The 23,178-nt window shown below is 36.7% G+C and overlaps 1 non-coding gene across 1 annotated transcript; it reads right to left on the reverse strand.

Annotated features, from left to right (window-relative positions):
* Positions 1–3,626: 3,626 nt before the first annotated feature.
* LOC131154632 (small nucleolar RNA R71) lies at positions 3,627–3,732 on the reverse strand. The gene has a single exon (XR_009136549.1). It is a non-coding gene; the product is annotated as a small nucleolar RNA R71 (small nucleolar RNA).
* Between the last annotated feature and the right edge of the window lie 19,446 nt (positions 3,733–23,178).

Consider the following 23,178-nt stretch of genomic DNA (forward strand, 5'->3'; position numbering starts at 1 on the left):
GGTTGGAAAATCGCCAAGACCAACAAACCGAACCATTTTATGGGCACCCGAACACATAAAGTTTACTTTTCTTCATGTGTCTGTTTGGGCAACCAAACCCAAGTTCAGTCGACCAAAACTCTTGGGTTGGCCAAAATTTTACCGCGGGTTAATAAGGGTAAATCAGGGTTAATTGGCTTAAACATGTTTTAAACAATTCTAATTATTCCCTTTATGTCCCCAACGGTCAAAATTTTCGGCACCTCTATATATATAGGTTCATTTTCAAAATTAAAGGATGATTAGCAACTTGATTAAACAAAAAATCCTCCGAATTTTTGTAAGCATATTCTTCCAATACCAAGCCTATGCACTTACCCATTATTATTCCATTGTTAAATTAAGCTTAGTGAGAGTGCCTTTGAGTGATTCTATATTGGTCTCACTTGCTAAAACTCTCATTGATTGTGATTGTGTGATTGCTTTTGGATTGAGAGTTTAGGCATAAAGTTTTCCCCCTAGATTTAATTAATAAACCCATTGTGTGGGGAAACTTTGTAGCTTGTGTGTCTTGGCACTTGTATTGCAAGACTTGTAAGCATGTATTGTGTTTATGTAAAAATCATTTTTACAAGCTTATTTTTCAAATATCTCTTGTGCTAGAATTTTTAGAAATTCATTTTAGAGATATTTTGATTACATTTGTTGGAAATCTTTGCAACCCTAAGCATGGTTGTTAAATATTGATATGTTTTTTCAAAGATAAATTGACTATACACTCTTCCACTTGATTGATCATTGCCATTAGATTGAGTGTTATTGCACACATATTACACTGAGCTTATAGTTCTTATATTGTTGATGTGCATTGATTGATATCTGTACAAATCTGCTTATTGGAGAAGCACATACTTTGTACACAAAATTGTATTGTGAATTGGTTGTATTCCAGGCATGATCTGAGGGGGCGTTAATCTAGCCTGGAAGGATTGGTTGTAAAGGTTGAGGTCAGCTTTGCTTTAATTTGACCTGATTGTATTAGGTGTCGCTCCACTCGTAAAGTGAGTCGTAGTGGAATCCTTGTACTTATGAGCCAAATCGAGGACATAGGCACATTTTCCAAATCTCGATAACACATCTAGTGTCCTACTTGCTTTACTGTGCATGTTTGAGTAATTTACTTGTGAAATTTAATTTCAGCTGCATTTATTGATTCATATTGTTATCTACCTTAGATTGACCCAATGATTGTTTAATACTATTCCTGGATATCTAACCTAGGAGAGAAAAGATTTTAAATCCAATTCACCCTCCCTCTTGGGATTACAGTAATGTCAACAAATTGAGTCAGAGTATATGGAAGTCGCCAAAGCTACCAAGGAAGCATTTTGGCTTACAGGATTGGTCAAGGAGTTGGGTATCTAGCAAGGTGGAATTGAGTTGAGTTGTTATACCTGGTGTATCATGCGAGGACCAAGCACATAGATGTGAGGTTTTATAGGATCTGGGAATTGATTTCTTCTAGTGAACTCTTGCTTGAGAAAGTTCACACTTCTAAGAATGCATCAAATGATTTTGAAAGCCTGTTATCACTAAAAAGTTCAAGCATTGCTTGGACTTGCTTAAATTTCTTCAGATGCTAGATGGGAGATGTCCTAACCTATTGTCTAAGGTGAAGCTATGGGTTATGTTTTTAGTTTTCTCCTAAGGGGTGTATATTCGCCAACGTTGAGATTGATGTAATATGTGGCTTATACATTAAGTGGAACACATGTACAAAGAAAACATAGTGGAAAAACAGAGAACCTGGTTTGCAAGAAGAAACCGACGATGATTTGTGTGAAACCATCAATAGTTTTATTTAGGTTACGAAGAAACATTAAACGAATTTGCAGAGTTATATAGACAATTTGGTCTCGGTATTAAATCATTGACGATTTGGCTCTGTTACTCAGCGGTGTTTTTAAATTTTAAATTGGGAATTTGTATAGGTTGGGATTCTATGGGAAACCTTTAGAGGGTTGAAGAAGGTTAATATATATACAATGTTGTACGTTGTAACATCATTCTTCGACACAAAATAATGAAATCACAATTGTTTGCTCCCATGGACATAGGCATTGTCGAACCACGTAAATCCTTTGTGTCATTATTTAATTGCTTTCATATTATCTGTTTGATTATGTTCTATATTGTTCATCGTTGGTTGCTGCATTATGTAATTCGATTTTCTGTTGCGCATTGATTTGCACAATATATTTTGATTTGTATGATATTAATATCCATATTAGACATGATTTTATGCATAGCTGAATATGCATACTCATTCTAAACCTTTATGCTTGGATGGTGCTTGCTCACATTTAATATTCATTGTTATGGCCACATATTATGTATTTTAATCCGAAGAAAGTTTTGTTTTCATTACAAAACCTTACCTTTGTAGTCCAAGTGGGAGATTGTTAGAATTTTGTTGACTTACATGGCTTACTTTATAAAACGCAAACTAAATAAATATTGGACATTGATGAGTCCCTAAAATGCATGATTTTATACCCTCATTTACCTTTGCTTATTCTCACTGTATTATTTATTTACCCATTGTTATCATTGTTCGAAGCTATCTAAGGTTTGTTCGTCTTTTTGGGAAATACAGTTTAAAACCAAGGAGTTAGGCATGTGAGACGCTAAAGGAGTATTTGGAGTACACAAAGCTTAAAGTCAGAAGTTTAACCAAGCTCCCAAAGCCTCAGATCGTCAAAGAAAAGGAAGTCTTTGTCTAACCAAGTGGCGCGACCAGTAACACATAGGGGCGACTTAGTCTTCCATTGCAGGCTTTGAATTTCATACTGAGATCGAAATGCTGCAAGGGTAGACCAAGTAATCAACCATGTGAATCTCTAGGGCGACTACGTCAGGATACTGAGACAGAACTAAGAGCAGAATTACTGAGAGCCAAGATGAAGTGGGCGACTATGTTGATTTCCTGATATTTCCTGAAGATTGAGATCCATCAAGTCTTGACCATCAACTCGACCATAAAGACCCTGAGGCGCGACACAGTCAAAGATATCGAAGATTTTAATTCCTAATTTCCCGCGAGTCTCAACCAAGGCGCACACAAGGGAAGCATGGGGGCGACTTGGTCGATAGTGACAATCTTCTACGTGAGATTTGCTGCAAACTTTCCTAAACTATGAAGCAAACCTTGTAAACCTTAAAGCCTATAAGTATTTTCTATGAGCACGAGCTCTAGGTTCCTCTTTAGCCTATTTTACGTTAGTGACAGACTAAAGATTTCATTGAAAGCCAAGTTAGATTAGGAGTAGTGTAGATTTCTAGATTATGCAAGGTGTATTTGACAACCTATGACAACAGATGGAGCTCTTGTGTTTTCCAGTGTATATTACATGATCATTCAACTATTTTTCTGGCATTAGTGATAGACATTTTGATTACAAATATTGGCTCCACCATCGGCATACATAATTTTAGTGATGACGCCTTGTGCCTTAGGCTCTTTCCATTCTCTCTGAAGGATAACGCCAAATATTGGCTGACGTCCTTAGAGTCGAATTCGATGACCAGCTGGGCCACCATGCAGTATGAATTCTTGAAAAAGTATTTCCCAATTGGGAAAACTAACTAGCTGCGAAGGGCAATCACAAGTTTCACACAAACAGATGGGGAACTTTTCTTTGAGACTTGGGAGAGCTTTAGGGACTTGCTCCGTAAATGCCTACATCATCCGGTCCCCAAGCTGCAGTTAGTGCAAACTTTTTACAAAGGGTTAGTTAAGAGAGATAGGTCCATGGTTGATGCATTGTGCGGAGGTACTTCCCTCACAAAGCACAAGAATGAAGCATGGATTCTCTTTGAGAATCTTGCTGACAATTCTCAGCAGCACAATGCTGCTACTCATAGACTCCCCAACCCATACACATCCAAACCTAAGGGATTTTACAAGTTGGCTACAAACCATGACCTAAGCCCTACTCTGCACACCATATCCCAAAAACTTGATCAGTTCTTGTCTCTATGACAGTAACCGCAATCGATGATGCATGTAGAAGTTTGTGCGTTTTGCTCCGACCCTGTATATACAAGCTATAATTACCCACATGCACCTTCCCAACCTAATCTTGTGTAGGAGGAAGTGAAGGCCACATACCATGGGTATGATCGGTCGTCAAACGACTCCAACTCAAATACCTACAGTCCTCAGTGGAAACAATATCCTAACTTTTCCTAGAGACCGCAAGCTCCAGGCTTCCAAACCCAAAGACCTCAACAAAACCTTAATGCTTCACTCCCTCACCCGTATCAAAATTTTCAAAATCCTCCCATTTCAGCTCATAGACATTCATTGTTTCAACAATCTTCCCCTCAATAACCTAACTATGATTCTTTTTTAGGATGCGGTGTTGAAAACCTTACAAGGCATTGAAGTCGATCGCCAAGTGAATCAGAAATTACTCCATTATCAATCTCAATCCATAGCTAAGTTAGAGGCCACTATGGGACAACTAACTATGTTTTTTAGTAGGAGAGATGAAGGTGTGTTGCCAAGCCAGCCTAAAGCAATACATAAGGGTCAATATGGAGTAGAATGTAAGACCACAGTAGAACCTTCATCGTATAAAGTACATGCCCAGGAAATAAACACTCTTAGGAGTGGTAGGGAGATAAACAATAGGGTCAAGAAGACAATAAATGAATAAAAGGGTAAAGAGAAGAAGAGGGTTGAACCTATAGAAGAATTAGGTGTCCCCCTCCAAAGCATGAAACACTTCCCCACCATACTCCTGCAGTTCCTTGCCTTGCAACTCTCTAGGCACCCTTTAAATCTAAGAAGGAGACCACTACTAAATCCATCAAGGAGCTATGCATGCAAAAACAAAGATCAAGGGTGCATATGAACAAGCAAGTCAAGTTGGCCAAGCATGCAAGCTTAATCCTTTTAGGTCACCTCCCTCCTAAGCTAAATGACCCTGGTGTTCCAACTATTTCATGTGTAATTGGAAATCACACAATTGATAGGGCCCTCTTGGACTAAGGAGCAAGTGCGAACCTTCTACCATACTCGATTTTCAAGTAGTTTAACTTAGAAGAGCTAAAGCCCACCCTGGTCACATTAAGCTTTGCTGATCGATTGGTGAAAATACCCCGGGGTGTAATAGAGGACATCTTAGTTAAGGTTGACGAGTTTTACTATCCTGTTGACTTCATAGTCATGGATATGGAACCCTCTGACCCAACTAAGTACTAGATCCCTTTCCTATTATGACGACTCTTTTTGGCCACGGCAAATGCTTGTATTCAATGTAGGATAGGGATTATAGATGTGCCCTTTGGTAACATGCAGCTACGGGTGAACATATTCCACGCATCTCAACATCCACTTAAAGACGTCCACAATATGGACGTTGATATGATCGATGAATGTGTTGAGGATGTGGCCCCCTTGATCTTATGGAAGAACCCTTTAGGGGAGATAATTCAACCTCATAGCAACCCCCTGTCTGACCTAGATGACCCATATGAACAGATTCTCTCAATTCTTGATACAGTCTCCAGTTTGGAAGGAAACATCTGGGTAAATAAGACATGGTTCAAAGAAGGAGTGGGGGATGATATGCTTGTTATTGAACCAAGATGAGTTCGATATGTGCTTTCGATGCATCTGGCTGAAGACGGTAAACTTAGTGCTCCTAGGAGGCAACCTGAATGTTTTTCTTTTTATTTTCAAACCATTAAGGTTTATAAACTAGTAGACATACGATTTAGATCCTTTAGGATACAATTAGAATAGTTAGGGAGTATAAGTAGGTGGTGACCAGCACTAAGCATAGAGCAACCTAGTTGGGATCTTACAATTTTGCTAGGGGAGAGGGGAGCAACCAAGCACCCCCAAGAAAGAATTTGGTGCAACTTGGTCAACGCATTATAAACAGTGATTTAGGAAACTCTTTTTCCCTCGTGATCTTTCAAATTCCTTAATCCACTCTTTTGGTCAAACTTCATCGCCCCCATTTCGGACTTCGTTGTCCAAGCTTAACTAACCTTCTTTGGTTTCATCTACGACCCTCCTACACTCATTCTGGTGAATCATAACACTAGCGATAATCTTACTCAGGCACGCCATCAGCTCAAAGACACCTAGGGTTCTAGGTACGTGATCTCACATCCTTTCAATCTCTCTCTGCATTCCTCTTCATCATCCATCCAGTTGCCTCATTACCCCAAGAATGTCTCACCATCCCAAATCTAGAGTCACCTCCAACCAACCACAATCATCTTAGGCTCTTGCTAAGTGAAAGAGGACCCATCACTTACATGACGAAATGTCAACAGAATTTGAGCATCTCACACCTGCTCTAGAGCCAGAAAAGAAATGCCAAAGGCAGAATAGTCAAAAGATAAAATTGAATGATTATGATTTTCGGCCGATGTATATATTCAAAATGGATGAGTAGCTGACCAATGAAAAGAAAAATTGCTTTTTCGATATCCTTGAAATAAGGAAGTTGGACTATTATTTGGCCCCCACCAACGAACTCCTATAATCCCGAACTGGTATGAGAATTCTATCAAAATATGAATCATGATCCAACCACTAGAGTGTGGTCCACTTCTATCCATGGCGTTGGGATTGAAGTCACTTCTACCCTAATTGACAGAGCTTGGTCTTACTCTGAAACTGATGATACTCCATGGGAGGCACTGGACTCAGCAGATGTGCATCATATCATCTACCAGATGTTTTATGGTCAGTATTATGATGGTGGCAACATGGTACGTGGCACATGTACAGCCCGCAGCAGAGTACTTGGCTATTTGCTTCTTTGGGATTTGATTTTGTAGCGCAACATCTACACCTCTAAGCACCATTTTAAGCGTCGTGGCATCCATTTATAGGTGCTATATGCAGTACATAATGGGATCCTATTGAATATACCTAAGCTAATATTAGATGAAATGATAATTTTTTACTTGAGCAACGTGAAACACCCGAAGTTGAAAACGCCACTGTCTAAACCTGCCCATGGACAAACCCCGAAGGAGTTAAGATGACCTTTCATCCCCTACACCTAGCTAATCATGGTCATGCTGCAACACCTGAGAATTAACCTTGGAGACTCGAATACACATGTTCCCATTGGCGAGGTAACCACTGAAAGAACATGGCACCAGAGTTTAGAATTGGTAGCCATAGCTAGATTGAAGGTCCATCAGTGGGCCCCATTTGAAGGACCTCAAGGATTTGAGATGCTTGTTCCAAACTTTTGGTACATCTCCAAGCATGAGCCCATACAATCACCAGGTCCATCTCTTTACCATGCCTCAAAGAAGAAGAAGAAGAGAATGGTAGATGCACCCTCTACATCGGCTACAGTGCCACCCCCATCAACATCCCATTCTATGCCTCTGATTGGGGAAGACTTGGTCCATTTGCGCCATGATTTGGAGCATGTTCTTTCTGAGGTTCCGAATACATAGTCGTAGATGCGCCAATGTTTTCAGGCTCTATTTCAAATTTTACGTTTTAGCTCCCCACAGACCGTGGACTCTATTATCGTACCGACGTTTGCTACTACGGCAGACCCAATTATAACACCACCTCACCCTCCTGCATCTACCGCCTCTCCCTTCCATCCTCCATCTCCAGCAAGTTCCCTAATAATGCATTTGCCAACCCATCAATATCCTGCTCCCTAGGCCAAATCCTCGACTAGTCCAGAAATAATGATTGAGATTGAATCCTCTGGAAAGAGGGAAGTGGAAACCTCTAGGCTAGCTGCCACAGCAGGTAAGGCTCAATCCCCTGTTCATCTTCGTATAGATGCTAGCAGTCCAGCTCCAATACCTGAGCCTATTCTTCCATTAGCACCTACCCCACCGGTCCCGGCTATGACTACTGCTCTCATCCTACCGGTGGATGTACCACGGTTGCTAGTCCAATTGCACGTCCAACCACCTCCCATCATCTAGCACTATAGTCGATCTAGGACCATCTTTCCACCATCTAGTTCATCTGTTTCTCCAGTGGCACTTTAGCTTGCCTTACAAGCACCTGCCCGTGTGCCATCACCAGTCCCAGTTTCCCCAATTTATGTTTCTGAGGAGGAGGGAGCCACTTCCAGTGAAAGATCATCCACGGGCCGCTAATCTACAGTGGGTACTCCATCTGATGCATCTGGTTATTTAGGAGGGTTCGACTCTACTTACGATGTTGGCGCTTCCTCCGAGGAAGAATTAGATTAGGACTGGGGATGACCATCCAATCTATAGTTTAAAATGTCTGCTCGTGCTGCTAAGGCACATGTGGTTTTTGTTTCCTCTATTTTAATTTTTCAACACCATGTTTTTTAGTGGCTTAGCACTGCTTGGATCACATTATACTACCTTTTCCTATGAATGAGTATACATGGCGTTTTTGCCTGTACATATATTTTGTGCTACAGTGTATTTTTTTGCATGCATGCTATTTCTAGATTCTATAATATGCAAGTACACTGTTTGTTATTACTGGCACCATGCACTATCCTCTCCCATGCCCGAGTATTGTCTTTCTTTCTACACTTCAATGAGGACATTGAAATTCTAAGTTGGGGGTAGGGGGTGGCACACTACATGGCACATTTCATGCACAAAAATGACAAATTTTAAAATTTTCCAATGAACTCTATTTGTCCAGGCCATGCTAACATATATATTATACCCTCTACATACACCTATATAACCTAGTGTTACATGCATAGGCTTCTCACTTACATGATTTTATTATGATCACTAACAATATAGTGAATTAGTTGTGTAAAATTCACATAACATGGCCGATATCTTGGTATTACTTCAAGTAGTTTGACTGGTGGTTTATTTGGGTTAATACTGATGTGTAAATGCTTGCATTTACATTGTACTTCACGAGGCTAAAAACACGCCTACACGTGATTTGTAGCACTTAGGGTTCTTTGAGAGCACTGAGAGAACACCCGTGATGACTATGACACCTCGTGAGGCACCGTTAAGCCATTGTTCATTTCTCGAGTTATTGACGTCAAATTTTGAGTTTATAAAACTCAATCCTCCTTCTTTTACTAGATTTCCTTTGCCAACTAGTCTTTGTTTTTGCATTTTCTAGCCTAGAGGTGACATCAAGTGGGGAGATATAAATCTAAGTCTCAAAGCTTACTCAAGACGTGAAGGTTAAGCCATCTCTAGAGATAGACTTTTTCCATGGACTCCTATTCGAGCTACATTCCCATTGGAGATATGAAGACAATATAAGAGTGTAATGATTTTCTTAGTTAACCATGCAAAGAAAGAAGATGAAATAAAAAATGAGCAGAGGAAATGAAAACAAAAATATACACCTGCTCCAAACAAATATAAAGAGGTCAAGCTAAGGACACGACATCACAATGCAACACGTATAAAGAATCTTCTTCTAACAAGTGCACTTGTTGAATTCACACTTAGTCTAGGAATAAGTTCATCTAGGGTGGACTTGATTGAATGTGGCAAGTAAGTGAGAAGATGCTAGGGTGAAGGACCCGACACCTCAGTAAAAGTTGGATTCCTTTCTTGTAAGGCTAGTACACTCCACATTTTTAGCATTAGTTCTTAAAATGTGTGGGATGTTTGATCATGACACTCTTCCTCACATATGAGAGTGAACCCATTTTCTTGAGTGCATTTTGAGAGAATAAACCAGTGAGGCTGAGTTAAGACAACCGTCCTATAGGTGTCCCAGGGCATTCTGAGTGAGACAAATCATATATCTTACACATGCCTTGTGAAGTGGCCTATTCATACCTGAATTTACATGCTAATATTAACTATGAATTATAATCATGGGTTGATTTTCTATGAGTTGTGTCTTAAGATGGCCTTGTATTGTTGAGATTTGCATGATTAAATTGCTGCGGAGTGTGTGTATAGTAGAGTCAAGTATAAAGGAACCTATATGTAATAAGGTTGTATCTCTATATGTAAAATGGTATGATTGTCCTACATGCGTTCTTATCTTTTGTTCACTGAACTGGTGTTTGTGGGTACCGCCCTTGAAACCCTCACAAGACTAGAACTCGTCCACTAGGATCAACCTAGGGGTTTAAAGCCTTGTTGCATATGGTAAATGCAACCATATTTCCTACAAAAGAGGAGGTAGATAGGCTTGTGGTTTCTTAGATTTTGCTTTGCTCAAGGACTAGCAAAGTGTAAGTCGAAGGTTGTGATGTGTTGGCTTTTTGAGTTCGATCTCTGGTTTTAATGTTGACGAAACACAAGGATATTATGTGCGCATCTAGCCTGTGAACAAGTTTTCAATATAGCACACACATGAGAGATAAATGATGGAAGCCCGAGAGATATAACGATCATACTATGTGGTGTATTCCATGATCTGAGGAGCAAAGGAAGAAGAAGAAGATACTTATTTTAAATGTAAATGCATTTGGTATTTGTATTTTGGGTCTATAATATTTGTATATGCATGCATGATATGAATAAGCTCAACAAGACCATAGGGAACCAAATGCCTGTAGGGCACCCTTCAGTCGACCGATGCCAGATTTTTGGGGTTAACTCTCAAAATACCATAGACTGACCATATGTCCCAAATTATTGCATGAAAAAACCGCCTATAACTTAGAAGAAACAAATATGTGAACAAGAGTGTCTTTAAAAGAGAGGTAGGAATTAAATGCACAAATTTAATGTGTTCGGTAGACCGAAACCTAACATACAGAGCACCTTCGGTCGACCGAACCTCTCCAAGGTCAAAAGTTTGACCATTTTGTCAATCGTCCTTAAAATGAACATCAACGCCCTTGTTGACCAAACTGGCACATGGGGAAATTATAACGCCCTGGTTGATCGAACTTGAAGTTGAAAAAAGGCCTGGTCAACCGAACGTCCAAATTCGATCAACCGAACTTAACCTGGTCGAATGAACCTTGGAGGTCCAAAATCGCCTCAAGTTTGGTCGATCGACCAACAGCTCAGTTCAAAAACACCTTGGTTGACCAAACTTAGTAACTTGGTCAACCGAATCTTAAAAATGGTCGACTGAATCTCTTGGGTTGCTTGAATTTTAACGAGGTTAAAACGAGGTTATTTTTTATTAACATTTCTTAAATTTTCTCAAAAATTCGTAATGTCTCTAACGGTCAAAAATCCTCCAAAGTCTATATATACCCCTTCCATTACTCTTTTCTTAACAAGAAGATTAGAGAGAAGATTCTCCCAAAATAATTTTTTCTTCATTCAATTTTATACTCACTTTTTCATTCTTTTGAAAAATTCTTTGTTAAAAGAGAGCATTCATATTTTGGGCATTTATTATTCAAGACACCCACTCTCTCTTTGATTTTTTATTTCGAAAAATAATTTTGAGAGTGGTCTTATTGTTTGTCCCATATATTTTCATTTGATAAATATATTTGGGAGTAAACTTTCTATGCTTTTGAATCTTGCACATCTATTGCAAGATTTCAAAGCCCATGTTGATTTATTGGAAAATCCTTTTTGAGCTTGAATCCTAGATCTCCTGCACTTTATTATTAAATATATTTTGGAGATTTCATTTGACGTTTTCTTTAGATCTTTGAAGAGCACATCTTTCATATTTCATTTTTATCAAAGATCATATATATATTGTTTTTGAGAAAAATCATTTGAAAGCAAAAACCCTAGGTTCTCCTGAACTTTATTTGAAAAATTATTTTTGGGATAAAATTATTTTTTAGGGTTTAAATCTTTGAAGTGTTTTATTATATACACCTAAGTCAAAGAGTGCTTAAGTAATTTTGAGAAAATCATATACTCACTTAAGCTTATATTTCATATCATGTGTGAGTGTATTTAAGCTTCATATTGTATACATCAGCTTGTATTAGAAGCATTTATTTGTACATATTTGATTATCTATTGTATTCCTAACATATGGTCGGAAGAGGAAGACTAGCTCTGTGAATAGTACCAGACTGGTTCAGACCCGGTTAAGAGAACTAGGTGTACCATCCTGATAAGGTGTTGTAAATGGTATCGCTCCACCCGTGAAGTAAGCAACTAGTAGAATCCTCTTGCTTCTTAGCTTAAGGCGGGGATGTAGGCAGTATTGGCCAAACCCCAATGACATATCGTACGTGTACTTTATATTTCCGCAATTTATTTTCTACACTTTCATTTTCTATGCATGTATGTTATTGTGCAAATGTTGCGCATGATTTAATTTCCATACATTTTATTTATCTGCTCATTTGGGATTCCATAGACAGAATCTAGGTTGTGTAATACTGCTTGTGGAATTGAAATCAACCTAAGAAGTTTTAAATACCCAATTCATCCCCCCCCCCCTTTTGGGAATACACCAATTCCAACATGATGAGTCTCTAAAATGCATGATTTTAGACCCTTATTTACCTTTTCTTATTCTCACTGTATTATTTATTTACCCATTGTTATCATTGTTCGGAGTTATGTAAGGTTTGTTCATCTTTTCAGGAAATACAGGTTAAAGCCAAGGAGTTAGGCATATGAGATGCTAAAGGAGAATCTAGAGTATACAAAGCTTAAATTAAAAATTTTTTCCAAGCTCTCAAAGCCTCATATCATCAAAGAAAAGGAAGTCTTTGTCTGACCAAGTGGCACGACCAGCAACACACAGGGGTGACTTAGTCTTCCACTACAGACTTCGAAGTTCAAACTGAGATCGAAATAATGCAAGGGTCAACCAAGTGATCGACCATGTGAACCTCCAAGACAACCACATCGAGATACTGAGACAGAACTGAGAGCAGAATTACTGAGAGCCTTGATGAAGTGGGTGACCAAGAGACCTTGAGGGGCGACTATGCCAAGTTCCTAAGATTTCCTGAAGATCAAGATCCTGCAAGTCTCAACCATCAACTCGACCAGCAAGACCATGAGGTGCGACATAGTTGAAGACATCAAAGATTTGAATTCCTTATTTCCCGTGAGTCTCGACCAAGGAGCACACAAGGGAAGCATGGGAGCGACATGGTGACAGCAATGATCTTTTGCACGAGATTTGCTGCAAACTTTCCTAAACTATGAAACAAACCTTGTAAACCCTAGAGCCTATAAGTATTTGCTACGAACACGATCTTTGGGTTCCTCTTTGGCCTCTATTAGGTTAGTGACAGACTTAATATGTCATTGAGAGCCAAGTTAGATTATGAGTAGTGTATATTTCTGGATTGTGCAAGGTGTATTCGATAGCCTATGACAACCGACAGAGCTCTTGTGTTTTCTAGTGTATATTACATGATCGTTCAGTTGTATTTTTTGGCATTAGTGACAGGCTTTCTGGATGCAAAGGTATGATCTTTTTACATGCTTTCTCTTTACTGCTTTCATTTATTGTTTTGATGGTGATGATGTTTAGTGACAAGATTAGAACCACTATTGCTTCAGTCAGGTACACATATTAGGCTATAGTCTCGTATAGAGGTTCTCGTGATCGTTTGTGATAGAGCATACTTTGGTTCCCGACCATGCTCTGGACGGCTAGTGCACCCTTGCTACACAATGCCATCGAATGGCTCCTTGGATTGTGTTGACTTTTTGGTCACATCCGTGTTTTGACTATGACAAATCACAGTATCTCATATGTGTGCTTTGAGTATTTGAACAAGTTTATTTTTCTTACCATGGATAAAAGACGAGAAATGGAAGCCATAAGAGCACCTAAATGAGCATATCCAAGCGTATTCCATGGAGTTGCAATGGAGGCGCGCATGAAGATCGATTTGTGTTTCAAGTTGTATTATGTTTTTATATTTATCATTTGGGTCTTTAATCTTATATGGTTTGTAATAGTTAATGCATTTCATGCATGATAGGATAGATAAGCTCAAGACCATAGATGGACCTTAGGGATCACCCTTCGGTCGACCAATGCTAGATTTTTGGGGTTAATTCTCAAATGCCTTAGACTGACCATAGGTACCCCTATACTACATAAAAATATGTCCTATCTTCTTAAATTTAATCATCATATGAATAGGGTTTATATACAATGGGACAATGGGATTAATACTGAAATGCACCTAAAATGCATATTCGATCGACCGAACCAAAATGCATGAGGAGCATTCGGTCGACCGAACTGGTCCATGGTCAATAGTTTGACCACACTACAGTCAACCGAACCTAGCCAAGATAATATTGCTTGGTCGACCAAATATCTTTGGGTCAAAAGTTGACCCTTTGGTCAACTGACCAGAAAATGAGCTTCAACGCTCTAGTCGACCGAACATCCCTGGGAGATGCCCCAACCTCCTATTCGACCGAACTTCCTAGTTCAAAATGATAGGGTCAACCGAACCGCGCGGACTTGGAAAATTGCCTTCGAACACTCAAGTATGGTCGACCATCTTCTCAGTTCATTTTTTACCTGGTCGACCGAACTGGGACACTCGGTCAACTGAACCTCTCGGGTTGGCAAATTTTTTACTGAGTTTAAACTAGGTTAATTTTAATTAAACTCACTTAATCTTTTTCTAAAATACCCAACGGCCCCAATGGCTATAATTTTTCCAAATTCTATATATAGGCTCTCATTTGCAAAATTAACAAAAGATTAGGGTTTTAGATTATCCAAAATTCTCTGAAAATTTTATTGGGAAAAAATCTTTCCTACTTCCATATTTTTTATACTCATTGCCAAAATCTCTTCTCATACTTATCTTTCCATTTATTTTTAGAGAGATTAGTGTTTCATATTATTCTTACAAGCTTTAAATCTCCCTCATTTCATTTAATAGTGTATTAATTTTTGGAGAGTTGCTTAAAGTTTTTCCTATAATATTTCATTCATAAATATTTGATTGGGAAAAACCCTTGTGTGGATTTTGATCTTGCATCCTCATTGCAAAATTCATAAGCTTGATTTTATCAAGCTTAAAACCATATTATCCTCTATGATTTGCATTTGATAAATATTTTTGTGATGCTTGTTTAGGGTTATAGAGACTGTTTGATTATGCACAAAAGAAGTATATTAGTCTGATATCAAAAGTCTCACTCTCACATACACACTTTGATATACATCTTGTTGAGAGTTAACACATTAGTTAACTAAATCTCACTTGAGCTTAATATCCTATCATACGTGAGTGCATTATTCAATTGAGCTTATTGGTACATATCAGCTTAGAGTAAGAAGCATTTTACGTGTATACAAATTATAGTGTAAATTTGTTGTATTCCATGCATGGACCTAAAGAGGAAGACTAGCCCTATTGAATAGTCCCTAATTGGCTTAGACCCGGTTAGGAAAGTTAGATGCACCATCCTGGTAAGGTGTAGGTTGAGGTCATCCCTGTTAATTGACCTAGTTGTAAACGGTGCTGCTCCACCCATTAAGTGAGCATTAGTGGAATCCTCAGGCTTGCAAGCTTGAGGCAAGGACATAGGCACAGTTGGCCGAACCCCAGCAACATATTGTGTGTGCATCTTATTTTTTCGTACGTTATTTACCATGTGCATGTTATATTGTGAATGTTGCGCATGATTTAATTTATGCACGTTATATTTATCTGCACATTTGGAATTGCATAGACAGACCCTAAGTTGTGTATATACTGTTGCTGGATAGTTTAACCTAGGAGATAAATTTTTAAAATACCAATTCAAACCCCCCCCCCCCCTCTTAGGAATACACCGAAACCAACAATTAGTATCAGAGCCTTGTTGCACTAGGCTTAAACGCTTTTGTAAAAGATCGCAATGACTCACATTGGTGTATCCCCATTCGGAGAGGGACGATCACCTTCCACTCCTCCATTGTTTTGTGGTGTTAACTACACCTACTGAAATATAAGAAGGAGCATTTTCATAAAATTAATAGACTGGAGGGCCTGACAGGTGATTGATAAGGGAATTTGTATCCTAGTAGAAAATGATATTAATTTAATGCATGCAAATTCCCATGTCATAGATTTACTGTACTGTGCTTTAGATAGTACTGATATTCTTCATGAGATTATGGCATGTAGTAGTGCACAAGAGATCTAGGTTGAGCTTGAAAAGAAGTATGGAGAGACTCGGGAAAAGGAGACCACCACTTCGGAAGCGTTAAACTCAAATGAGCTGAAAGTGGTAAATCACGGGGTTAGTGCATTAAAAGAACATGAGGTATGCGATTCTTACTCTAGTTTGATTGATGATTTATGTGTTGAATGCTATATTGCTACATGTACTAAATCATCTACTGAATATTGTGTTAATCCTGTTATTAATGCACTTCATGATTCTTATGAAAAATTTTGTGATATATCTTATGATGAATCATCAATTGTTTCTGATGATGATACTGTATGCATTGAATCATATGAGAGTTATAGAGATAAATCTTGTGTTGAATCCTGCAATGAGTTTTATGATGAAAGCATGTCATTGAATAGACAACTAGAAAGGCATTCATTTAAAATTCATAAGTCTCTAGTTGGAATGTCTTATCATAATATTGTTCTAAAAAACCAAAACAAAATGTTGGCTAAACAATTAGACAAATTAAAAGAGTATCATGCCATCATTGAAAAGAAAAAGATTGAAAAGATATTGAAAATAATCTGTCAGGAGGGAGAAGTGAGAGATGATAAATCCATAGGAATTAAAAAGAGAAATTTTTGTGAAAGGGATTCAAGGTCATCATATAAATCCCATAATCAAGCCTCATCATGGAAACATAAAAATTGTAAGCATAGCTTTTTATGAAAATTCAAAACTTGCTTACAACATAAAAGAAAAGGGCACAGCGGGTTTAATCTGTTAGCTAGAGGTGCTAGAGGTTTGGAAAAAGAAATGAAATGGATGATCAGTAAAGAAATCCCTGTAGGACCTAAGGTAAAATGGATCTAAATTAGTATTGCATAATTATTTAATTCTTCCTTAGTTCTTAGGTTTAAGGGTAGTGATGACTATAGGCTTGGGAAGTGATTGGTTCTTAAAATGAAAATTCTTAGTATGTGCATTCACTATACACTATATTGAATTCTAAGAATCCTATATAATTGAGCCAATATGAAAGGTCAAGTAGAATATCCAATCTAAACTTAATGCATACATATCATAATGATTGGGTAAAATATAAAAACATTGGCTATAGCATGTTAGAATAATATCCACTTCCAAATGGACATAGCATCTTTGCTAGGTAAATAATTCTTAATGCTTAACTCACGATTAAATATGAATATCTTAAGTTAAGCATATTATGTCCATTGCATATGTTTGGGACTTAGGGAATTCATTTTGTATCACTTAAACCTAAGCTTATTCTTGAGCATAAAAGCCTAATCAAAGTTTTGTCATCATTCTAGGATTAAGCACTAATAATTATCCAGCTCCCATTCCATCAAGTGCTTATTTAAAAGACATTCTTCCATAATCAAAATTAGCGGCAACCACTAAGATATTCTAGTTTCACTGATTAATTAAAATATTCTCTTTTTGTGCTTAAAATATAAAAATCTTATAATTTTGGTTCACAGTATCCTCCATAGGAACTCCTTGCCAAACCGCAATCACATCTAGTAAAGTTCCATTCAACCATCGGCTCGTGTCCTGAATCCAAAGGGCACTTGCAATCCTCTAAAGAGCATTGTTCACAATATTAATAACTCCTAAATGCTCTTTAACCAATCTGCCTAGACATATCCATTTCCATGAAAACATTTTGAACAATGTCCTCATTCTAAATACTTTTCTAACCATAATGGTGATTTAATCGTTAAAAGTATTTACTCATTTTCGTTTCATAAGCTCTAAAGGTAAAATCAAATTTATTAGAGCTTCATATACTTAGAGATGTGTTGAATGACTAAAATTATTATCACTAGGTTTCAGATCTAGATTATGAAATGAAATTTGAAAGAAACCTATGCATAATGAGTTAAATTTAAAAGTCATTCTAACTTATGCCTCTCACACGTATTGAAATCACAAGAAAAGGGGCAGACATAGGCTTATTACCTTAACGAATACTTATTGTGACTTTTTGGTCTAATAAGCCTAAAGCATTCACACCAAGATTAAACCATTTAAAATCGTATAACTCTTGGCTAAAGAATTTGTGAAATAAGAAAAGGCATAAAATGAATAAGTGCATAACTTAGGGGGAGCATTTATCTTTCATGGTTATAAATTGAATTACTCTCTTGATATCATATCTTTTATGCTCGTATGTCATTATAAATAGCACTGCAAACTGATGTCCATAATGTATTAAATGATTGAATCTCTTTTATGGATGATTTATACATTACAGGAATTGTTAATTGGGCTACCTGATTGTATGCGTAGTCTACAATGCCTCCTGTATGGCAAATGCAGTGGATGTGTATTGCATGCTAGTAGTGGATATAGGTTCTCACATGCCTTTAACTGAATGGTATCTGCATAATGTAGATTATTTTTTATTGCTTGTTTGAATCTATTAAGCTTCAGGTACATGAAAAATTGGAAAAATGTTCGATTTACAGACGAAATGTTGCCAAAATTTAGGTAGAATTTTTCCCATAAATGAAACCATGTATTAGGATAATAATTTAATGCATGCCAATATATTTTTGAAAGGATGAGTGAATCATAAAAGAATATTAATTTTCATCCTTAGTTATAAGTGCATGCTGAACTATCCACTGGTGCATGTTGAATTTTAAATGATATATGCTAAACTGAAAAACATGCACAACCTTCATGTTTATTTCCTAGGATGCCAGTTAATTAAATAGATTAATACATGTTAAATCCTATTTGTTTGTGCTAAACTGAAAGCATGTACACATTTTATGGACCTAGGAGAAACTAAGTTCATGGACACCATTCGGTCCTAACCTTGGGATATGAACTTCATAAAAGACCCAAAATGATCAATCATCATGTTATAATATTTAAGTCCATGTAACTATGAGTAATTGCATGACTTAGGGGGAGTGTTCATCACACACTCATTGTGTACTTGGAGTTGTGTCATTCTTGTATTGAACCCCTACTGCATTACCTTTGAGTATAGCCTTATTTGGCTATCATGTTTTAAAATTGAAATGCAATATGTCATGCTGTGTGTTAAATGCTTATTATTTGTTGCATACTGAAATCCTTTGATAGGATGAATATATAAGGAATACTCTTAAATGACTATCACCCTGAACTTAATGCAAGTTTGTATGCATGTAAATATACAGGGGGAGTTTGAGCCCCACTCTAAGGATAATGAACATGAGCTTAACGTCTATAATCTCTTGCATGCTGAGTAATATTTAGAAGGATGAACATGTGTTGAGTGCGCTTAAATGAAATCCATCCTTGACCGTTAATGCACTTATGTATGTTTGAGACTATACCGGGGAGCATAAGCCCCATCCTTGAAAAAGGATTTGAATACCTGACCCATGGACTCACTTCTTCATTGTTACTACTTTTTGAGTCTGAAATTGTTTTACCTTGAACATCATATCCTATCTCTACTGAATCATTCTTTGATATGGATTGTTCACGATATGGATGAAGATCATGCAAGACCTATTGCTTGATATTTAGCGCATGTGTGTTTAAGGACATTTTACTGGTGAGATTTGTTTATCCAGTAAAATCTGGAATCAGTACTTATACTGTTCAAACTCTTAATGAATTTTCACAATTAGTATCAATATAAGTGATTAACAAAATCTAAGCACATATTCAAATTGGTAAAGGGATTACCTAGAAATTAAAATTATATTTTGTCGTGCTCTCCAACATTATAGGCTTAGATCTATTGTTGATTTCATTGTGGCTTGTGCTTAAACAAAATGATTTTATTTAAAATTTTGATTTAAAATATACCACTTAGCCACAGGTGTCTTAGGTTTACCATATGATCCCTACTTTTAAATTTAATATCTTTGGATCTATATGGTTGCATTTTTATGGTACTTTGTGATTTGTGCTTAAATGATAAACTAGAAAAATAATGCTTGCTTGAGCTTTAAATTAAAGTTTTTTTTTGTTTTGCAAGCATAAGCCCCCAGTATTTATTGATATCATAAGAGGAATATATATATATATATTCTTATGGCAAGAAATGATTTTAAATATTACATGCCTTATTTTTTGCTTGTGTACTTAAATGCCTTCATGACTTGTGCTTGTATTATGTTACAAATTTACAAAGGGTGTTGCATGACTGGTCCATTGTTTATACATAAAATGCATATGAACTAGTTAGACCGTCTTGATAATCAAACCTATACCTACTATCATATGTCGTATGTTTTGAAATCAAATCTTTTACGGGCTTATGATATGTTTTAAATTGCTATGATTTGTGGATAATTATGGTCTAATCATGTTTGTTATGCCATTTTAAAATTGAATGACCAAGTTACACTGTTTGTGTGCTTAATTTTCATATTTTTTATTTTTTATTTTCAAAAACACTTATGTTTTTTTTATGCCCTTTTGTTGATGACAAAAGGGGGAGATGTTTTATACAAGTAACTGCACTTTTGTTACTCAGAATATAAAAAAATTGTTTCACTTAATTGCACAATTTTAAAAATTATGAAGTTTTCATGCTTGTATGTGAACTTTATTGAATATCATTTTATATTTTTGCATATTGCTAGGAGGAGCCTTGTCAGGCGAACCCGCATTTTGCTCCTATGTTTGTCATAAAAAAAAAGGGGGGGAAATTATTGACTTTTTGGTCACATCCCTATTTTGACTATGACAAGCCACAATATCTCATTTGTGTGCTTTGAGTAGTTGAACAAGTTTATTTTTCTTAGCACGAATAATAGACGAGAATTGGAAGTCGTAAGAGTACCTAAACGAGCATATCTCGGCGTATTCCATGGAGTTGCAAAAGGGCCGCGCATGAAGATCGATCTGTGTTTCAAGTTGTATTATGTTTTTATATTTATCATTTGGTTCTATAGTTTTATATGGTCTGTAATAATTAATGCATTTCATGCATGATGGGACGGATACGTTCAATACCATAGATGGACCTTAGGGATCACCCTTCGGTCGACCAACGCAAGATTTTTGGTGTTAATTCTCAAATGCCTTAGACTGACCATTTAATTCTCAAATGCCTTAGACTAACCATAGGAACCCCTATACTACATAAAAATATGCCCTATCTTCTTAAATATAATCATCATATGAATAGGGTTTATATACAATGAGATTAAGCCTAAAATGCACCTAAAATGTATGTTCGGTCGACCGAACCAGAATGCATGAGGAGCATTTGGTCAATCGAACTGGTCTGTGGTCAACAGTTTGACCACACTACAGTTGACCGAACCTGGCCAAGATAGTATTGCTTGGTCGGTCGAATCTTCCTGGGTCAAAAGTTGACCCTTCGGTAACAAGGAAAGATCATATCCTCACCCTTATAATGTGGTTTCCCATCAAAGTAGGAAAGGAAGAGAACAGTAAACTCCTCTCAGACATTGCGGAACTCTTCGAACTCAACAATGGAATCAATGGATCAAGGTACACATCCTAAACTTTTTTTCTATTTTAATTTCATATACCTGTGATTAGTTGGAAAATCATTTTATTTTTGAAAAATGTATTGTTGTCGTCCCAAAAACAATTTTATCGCTCCCCCAACCCCACCCCTACATCCTTTTTTTTTTTTTTTTTTTTTTTTTTCCCAAAAGGGTAGCGCGAGCACTATGCTCTTTTGATTTTTCTTGCTAAGTAATTAATTACAATGATCATGCCGAGTAAAAGATAGTGGTTTTAATCCCCCACAGTAAAAAGAAAGCAGTACTTGCTAATTACAATTAACCCATTTGATTCCCGCAGGCATATGCCAGTTAAATTCCTTTTCTCCCACAGCCAACCAATGAACAAACAAATACATATCGATACAGCCCATTCTCCATTACTAAAAAGAAAAAAGAAAAAACACACAAACACACACTCAATGGTTCCTCAAAACTAAAGAAAAGTTGCCAGCTACTGCTAGCTTTTAACAATGAAGGAATCATGCTTTGCTTTTGTCCAAATCTTTATGGGTAGACGTTTGAAAACCTCGTCCTCTTCGAATCTTTTCATATCATCCATATATTTTATTCAATGCTATTTATGCATATTAAAATTGGTGAATCTACATGGGCTGCTTTTAGCCTCTAATAATAATAATAATAATAATAATAATAATAATAATAATAATAGGACTTAGTTTGCTAGTCAAAGTTTGGGTTATGTTTGGAGAGTAGTTAAATATTTAAAATAAAAATTTCCTAAGATTGAGTGGATTGTCATGGGCCATGTTTGGTCAAAAGACTGCCCATGAAATAAGTATTTAACCAATTGATGGGCCCTGAAATATATATTGAATATAATAGCTGAGGTTTTTTTTTTTTTTTTTTTTCTAAAGAAAATGAGTGCAAACCAAGTTTGGCAGTCATTCTTTCGTGAGATATGATGACAGGTGGATCTAGATAGTGCAGTGAAAATTTTACTTTTAATTTGAATTTTTTTAATATTATAAAAATAATCAAGGTTGGATAGCATTATTAAGAATTGATATATTGGATGAAACCTAAATTTGGCATGTTAGGTATAAGATGAACTTCCAATGTAGAGGAGGTAATTTTTTATAATTTCATGTTACACTTTCAAAATATAACTTTACAAAATTGATATCTCTAGGTGTAAGTCGATCATTATCGTGCTTACACGTTTATATAAAGTTGTAGTTATTTTCTCCTCCTCTTGGTTCATTCCATCTTCAATCCTAACATTGTTATTTCTAAAAAAGTATATGTGTATGTATTTTTATACAGCCCTAGTTATATTTAGACTATTATGTCCAATAATCTCTACTACCAAAGCACAACATGTTCTTGTTAGACCATTGCAAGGGTTGTTAGAGTTATTCACATGAAGAATACACCAATTAAGTAGCCATTATAGAATCAGATTCATTAATAAAATAGCAACAATGCACCAATATAACTGAATGCTGAAAGGAATATATTTCAATGATTGTAACCAACTAGCAAAAGCTAAGTGTCTATGGACTCGAAGAACAATTCTCTTCGAAATTCTATCAAGAAGAATTTTTATTCTCTATAGAGATCCTCTTAATAATTATAGTAAAACCAATATATTACTAGTAAAGTTCTTTTAGTGCCCCCAAAATTTGAATATATCTTAGAT

Source organism: Malania oleifera, chromosome 4 (genome assembly GCF_029873635.1).
Source record: "Malania oleifera isolate guangnan ecotype guangnan chromosome 4, ASM2987363v1, whole genome shotgun sequence".
Lineage (NCBI taxonomy): Eukaryota > Viridiplantae > Streptophyta > Magnoliopsida > Santalales > Ximeniaceae > Malania > Malania oleifera.